At 34.9% G+C, this 7,196-nt stretch overlaps 1 long non-coding RNA gene across 1 annotated transcript; it reads left to right on the top strand.

The window, feature by feature from the left end:
* Window positions 1-2,534: 2,534 nt before the first annotated feature.
* LOC147503940 (uncharacterized) lies at window positions 2,535-6,753 on the top strand. Its single transcript, XR_015220301.1, has 4 exons — window positions 2,535-4,683; window positions 5,643-5,748; window positions 5,948-6,017; window positions 6,270-6,753. It is a non-coding gene; the product is annotated as an uncharacterized LOC147503940 (long non-coding RNA).
* The last annotated feature ends 443 nt before the right edge of the window (window positions 6,754-7,196 follow it).

Raw genomic sequence — 7,196 nt, 5'->3', positions numbered from 1 at the left:
GTCTAATGGAGAGCTGCTAAATTGGGCTGCTAAAAGGTGCCAAATAGGCCTTTTAGCTTGCCCAGCCAAATTTGACACCCCAAAATAAAAAAACCAATCCAATCGCGTTTTCTGTTTTGAAGTGCTTTAATACAAACGACATAGTTTTTGCCGTTCGTCCATTATTTTGTAACTTGAGTTGAATTTATTTTGGACGGACAGCACAATTTCTGCCGTCCGTCGAAATTTAACACACGGACGACATAAACTATGCCGTCTGTCTCCCGAACTTATTATAACAACTGCTAGCGAAGGTCTTAACTTTGGTTGGGTTTTTGACTCCTTCCAAATTTAAGACCCTTTTAGCAGCCCCCATTGGAATGACATTTTTGTGATTGGGGTACTATATTTGCTTTTAGCAGTCTATATAACCCCCCCATTGGACTTGCTCTTAGGTAGTACAAAATTTGAAAGGGGCAATACTTGGATAGATTTCCCGTGAGGAATGAGGATTGAGGACATGTACTTGTCGTGGCAATATGGATGTTTAGACTTTAGAGTACGAAGCGGCAAGTCCAGATACATGTAACTATGTAAGTTGTTAGTACGTAACCAGTGAGGGTTCGATATGTATCAAAGACCATTAATACTGAGTAGTTGAGAATGCTCCCAGGAAGCCACCTCAACCCCCTTTTTTTCTCTGAGGTGGACACCTCAGCTTCGGCAGAAAAAAAAACCAAACTCACGCCTAGTTTTGGAAACTGTTCGCGTAACAATCCGAAGTAAAAGAAAAAGAGAAAACAACCTTTCGTCAAAACTCAAAACCCCACCCCCAACCTTTACCAAAAAAACAAGAACTCTGAAGATCTGGAGAAAAAGAATGAATTTTGAAGAAATTATACGTTGTTGTCTGTTCTTAAATCAGGTACTCTCTCTCTCTTCAAATCAAATTTTCAATTGTTCTCCCTATTCAATACCAATAAAAATCAATTCCAAATAAAAATAAAAGAAAAACAAACAAACAAAAAAGCCAAAAAGCTAATCAACTCTTTCTCTTATCTCCCATCGCATCTCTTTCTCTCCCATGTCAATAAAAATTATCGCCTCCATTCTTCACAACCAAAATTTCTTGGCCACAACTTCTTTACTCTAATAATAATAAAGGAATATAAATTGTGTTTTGAGATTTTGTTGAGAAGGAGAAAAATTAGAATTGGAAGTAGTAGTTATAGTTGAGGGTCTTCTGTGAAAAATTGGTGTACTGTGAGAAGTGTTCTTCAATGATTTGACGAAGAATATTAAAAGGAAATATGATGATTCTAAGGTACTATTTCATTACTTCAACTCATTGAAGATTGTGTACTTTTATTTATTTCTTTTTGATGTATTCGTTTGTTGTTGAATTGATTGTTTGGAAGGAAAATTTTAATATCTGCGCTATTATTTGGTTAGGTATGTGGTTATTAGGTGCAAAATTTGAAGTTTTAAAGTGTTGAACTTTATTACTGTCAGAAGGAAGTGTTCGTAATATTCAATAGTTTAAAGTGCCGTGTAAATGATTTGAATGAGTAGTTTACTTTAGTGGTACTATGAGTGTTATATATATGAGGTTTTGAAATTGAATAATGAAGAAAGGAATGAGGAGACAGTGAATGACTAGAGAATGCTAGAATTGTATATTAGGATATATGCTTGAGAAAAGTCAATGTGGAACTCCTTTTTAATGTGGAAGTTTGGTAGTTGAATATCATTAATTGTATTGGGAACAGAAAAATGGTCGTCGATACAACACAAACTTTCATAGTTTCTTGAGATTATTAGTTGCAAATGGTGGTATGGTATCTATTAGTTTCCAGAGAATTAGTACTTGAAGAAACTCAATTTGTCAATGGTAACAATAATATGAGTGAATGGAACTATGAATTTCACGGTTGTAATATTTGCAATTTTGAGATTGTTTGATTGTTTGCTTAATGTAGTTCTTCAACTTCTTAATAATTGATAATTTTAAGGGTTCAACTCTTGACTTTTAATTTGATTTAACTACAGGGAATCATTAGTTGTACTTCCACCAACTTTGTCTAAGCTCAAAGGTTGTTTCCTTACCAGTTCACATTTCTTTAAATAATTCATCGACTTTCCCTCGACTTTTCATCTTCTTCATGTATGAAAGTATTATGAGAAGTAAAGTGATGCATGAGCATGGATTATTAATTAATTAGTAGTTTTTATTTTGTTTGGTTTCCTAATTCAATTAGAAATAAGAATAAGACGGTTTCCTAGTTGGTTTCCAATTATGTTTAGTAGTTGTTTTCTTATATAAAGGCATCTAAGCCTTCATTGTTAGATGGTTATTATTGATTATTAATTCTTTGTGAATTGTTCTGCATGCTTGAAGGTTTAAACCCTAGATTTAGGTGTTTGATTTATTAAATCTTATTGATGTTCATCCATTGTTGAAGCTTCCGCCAACAAGATACATCAAATTTGGTATCAAGAGCCAATTGATTTTTGGGAATTTTTTTTAAGGAAACACTGTTCATGAGTATTGGGTTACTGTTCACCGAACACTATTCACTGCAGAAAATAAAAACTTTCTTCAATTTTCTTGGTTAATTGTCATGGAGTATCGTAGGAAAAGTGGAAAAGAGTCACTGCCGCCGCTCAATCATCGAAGTTTCCATGGGTCGAAGTACTATGTCGATCACAATTACGGGAGAACTTACGATATGGATTGCAGCCGCTGTGAGAGTTTTACTCCTTCAAGAAAGTATGAACCTCCTTCCCCTCCTCCATCACTGGTTGTTAGTTTGCGGCGAAAATTCAAGCCAGAGAAGGGATGCAAATTTTCCTCCCACGAATCGATGTATGATTCCGATTCCGACCACACAAAGAGGGATTGTGTTTCCCCTCTTAAAAATTGCCACTACCACCACTATAGAAAAAAGTCATTTTTGTTAGTTAGGCGAACCCACGAACCTTCTTTTCCTGACCAACAAGGCAAATTATCTCAAACAAGGAAACACTGATACAGTGGTCCTGCATGGGAACATCCTCCACCGTCTAATTATGAAAGCGAGCGGCAGCGCCAACACCTTCTGTTTTGAGCAGCCTCTATAAGCTCTCGTGAACAACAAGTTTGTGCTACCATTGATCCCACGACAGACAATCACACTGACCACCAACCGAATGATCCAAGGAATGCTTCAAAAGATTCTACTTCTACACCAACTGAAGATGATACAAAATCCCAGGCAGATCATGTGGTTCAGGATAATATCTTGGTAAGTGAGGACAAATCCAACCAACTTTCAGCATATGATTCTGATGTAAAGCATCATCTATTCCCTTATCGTCAATAATTATTATCAATTGAAGAGGAGAAACCCCTATTGGATTCTACAATGGTGCAATTTTCACCGGGGGTAGCGAAAAATATTAAGAAAGAAGAATCAGAAGTTCTTTTTTATCCTGGTATTTTTGTTTACTCTAAATATTACTTTTCTGGTTATTGGATTGGTCAACTAAGAATACCCGGCAGAGATGAGGCATTAACACTCAGCTAGGCAACAAAGCCTGTTCATTCATTGAATTGGGGAAAGAATGGTATGTATCTCATTAGTGGAACTGTGAATATCACGCCTGTAGTTTGGGACATTAAGATAGGTGATTGGAAACAATACTTGGCAATATACACGGCTCAAAGACTAGGATTATTAGGTGTTGTTTTCATGCGTTCTCTTGTTAAAATATTAACTCCTATAGATCATATCCAAAGCCATCAAAGTCCACTTGAGGCCTATGAAGTTTATTTGTGACCTTTTAGTACCACGAGGCCTTCTGATTCAGTTCAACGTATTAAATTGGACACTGGTTCATTGCAATCCAGTCATACCATCTTGCTTGATGCTGGTGCGTATCTTTTCCTACCAAAGGATATTTTTAGTGATTATGTCGACCCTTATTTGTTAAATCAAGAAAAGGAAAATTTTCAGTTCACAAATAAATTCTTTTGGCGCATATTTCATGAATTACAGACAACCACTTACGTTCTAAATAGCGCTGCTATGGCAGCATGGTACTTGGTTCTTTTTGCGAGTCATTACTTGGGCAAAATTCGAGGTCGACTTCCTTTGAACTACGGGAGGGTCACGTACATGGCTATGTGGAGCTTTTATGCAATGGTGGATTTTCAAGACAACAAACTCGAGGACGAGTTTCTTTCAAGTGGGGGAGTATGATGCATGAGTATGGATTATTAATTAATTAGTAGTTTTTATTTTGTTTGGTTTCCTAATTCAATTAGGAATAAGAATAAGATGGTTTCCTATTTAGTTTCATATTAGGTTTAGTAGTTGTTTTCTTATATAAAGGCATTTAGGCCTTCATTGTTAGATGGTTATTATTGATTATTAATTCTTTGTGAATTGTTCTGCATGTTTGAAGGTTTAAACCCTAGATTTAGGTGTTCGATTTATTAAATCTTATTGATGTTCATCCATTGTTGAAGCTTCCGCCAACAAGATACATCATAGTTATTAGGGTTTCAAAGGAATAACTAAAATAGAATGAGTTGGAAGGATCTAAGGAATATTACACGTGCAACAATGATCTTAAGAAGGATCTGAGGAACTTAATGTTTGTACACCAAATTTGGTGAGGATGGGGCAAAATATCAAATCATGACGACCAAACTCTATCGAGGTACATTTCCTTTTCCCCTTCATATATTCATGTGATGTGGTCTTAGCTTAGGCTACTTCATATATGTTTCCATTGTTTGTGCTATGGAAATTTCATGGTAGTTAACTATTGACACCTTATACGTATTTTGACTTATTTTTATAATTGTAGTTAACTATTGAGAAAACGTTGCATCTATCCCTCTTTTCTTCATATGTGTATCTTCTCTTTCTCAATTTCAGTCTCAATCTTGATTTTAATTTTGTACAATATTTCCTAAAATCGATTTGTGAAGACTTTTGTTTTGTAATGATTTTATTGTTTAACAGTTGATTTTTAGGCACACCTCTGACTTTCAGTTATGTCTCTGTGTTTTTTAATGATAGTTTTGGATTATATTAGTATTCTCTTGAGACCATGTGCAATAAATCTGCGCTAGCGTTTAACTTAGTGTGTGAGATAAAAGTAAGTTGAATATTACTGATTTTGATTTTTTGCTTTGGATTTCAAATTTTTTTTTTCAATTAATTTTTCGGATGTTTGTAAATATCTGATTGCTTATCCACTTTCTTGGAAGAAACTTTCAAAATTTATGTTTTCTTAGAGTGATTTAGTTTTGTATTTGTTTTAAAGGATTATGAAGAATATTGAGACTTGATCGAATGTGGAACAGGGCCATATTTGAATAAGGTCATATAGTTTTCTATTTCAGTTTTAATGCCAGCATATAAACCACAGACTTCCTCATGATCCATAAGCATTTCCCCTTTTTTAAAATGTGTTTTGCCATAGTTGAAAGATCATGCTAAGGGTGTTCTAGGATTGGCAATAAGTGTAATATGAAGATGTTGGTATGATGTTATCATGGTTTCATCTATTTATTGAACACAGTGCTAATGTTAATGAAATGTCTCTTATATCTTATTCAACATTTAAAACTGATAAATATATTTTTGTTTTTCAATGTAATTTTTTGCTAGGATTTTCCAATAGTCGGTTTTATTGTGGCAACCATTGTGCAAACAAAGCTTGGTGCATCCGAAAGTTGCAGTGGGTAAAGCAAAAGTTGATATTGAACCCGATCAGGTCTCTCTTTTCTTACTTCTTAGTCCATACTAAGACTTTCTATGGACTACTAAGTAGTGTTACTTTTCTTACTATTCATATTTGCAATTATTTCGAGACGAACACAACAAAATTGTGGTCGTGGCATTTGTGTTGGTTGGGGCATATTTTTTTGTACAAGCCTTTGATTATTGCTATGGTACGTGGTTGTCATGTTCAGAAAAGAGAAGTTGGACAATTTACTTCAGGAACGTGTGGACAATTTGGCCTTGCTACCTCTATCAAATCAGGTACTTTTGACTAATTTTCATTGCTCTTTATAATTCATTGACATCATCTCTTTAGCAATTTGGTTTTCATTTAGCAAAGCAAAGTCTGCATGGGACTGTTGGTAGTCCATTTTATATAGCTCTGAAGTATTAGTTGGGGGCTATGATAAGAGCCCAAAACTGTAGTTTTAACCCCTTAATAATCATACTTTTAGACCAATTATGTGAGTAATAATTAAGAGTTAACAACGACATTTGTTTTATGCATTTCAGGCTTCAAAGTCCATTATGTGCAGAAATGTGTCACTTTAGTGAGATAAAGGAGCAAAGGTTGGTTACTAAGGAGTTCAGTGATTAAAGGCCAAGATTCAAGAAGATAAAGCCTTTCTAAAGCCCGGTCAAAAGCTGAAAAGTCGACGCGGGCAGAAACATCACACAAGTCAGCAGAACTTCCGAAGGCCGTATCTTTGGACTCAGACCTCGGAATGGGGCCTACCTTATGTCAAAACGACCGGATCGGAAAGAGCTTTCCAATGGTTTAAGCCTTGACCCAATCAGAGAAGCAGAAGTGGACGAAAAGTCTGTTAAAGCCAACTGCAGCTGAAGAGGCCTTTTTGGACTGAAAGAATTGGGGTTTGGGCCTGATTCTCTGGCCCAAAATATGGCTCCAAGCCCATGCACGATTTTTGGATCTGAATGTATAAAAACAAAAGCTTAGCTCTTTGTGAATGGTAGATAGTTAGACCTAGATTAGTTAGCCTCCATTAATTAATTCTAGATCTAGTTTTCCTTAGATTTAATTAGTTTAATTTAATTAATTTCATATCTTGTTTTTATTTAATTCCTTGAATGATTGTTCGTCATTTAATTAGATAAATAAAATAGTTATTATTATTCAATTTCGATTTTTGTCATTTGCATTTATAGATCTAGTTTAAATTCTTGTTCTTATTTCATTCTTAGTTAATTAATTAGATTTCAATTATTGTTTAATTTAGATTAGTAAATTTCGAATCTTTGATAATATGTTTAGTTTAGATTCATATGGGAATGATTGCGGAATGATTCAAGGCTAAAACCTCCATTAGAGGGGTTGATGAAGCCTTGATGAAAACTTAGTGGTATAGTGTAGAAGCATTGTAGAATCTATTCCAATCTAGAAGGTCGTGATTCACCATGAGAATGGGTGGACGACCTCAC

Source organism: Coptis chinensis, chromosome 4, assembly GCF_015680905.1.
Source record: "Coptis chinensis isolate HL-2020 chromosome 4, ASM1568090v1, whole genome shotgun sequence".
Classification (NCBI taxonomy): domain Eukaryota; kingdom Viridiplantae; phylum Streptophyta; class Magnoliopsida; order Ranunculales; family Ranunculaceae; genus Coptis; species Coptis chinensis.
Note: the sequence above shows the minus strand (reverse complement) of the source record. Positions and strands in the feature narration are given on the sequence as shown.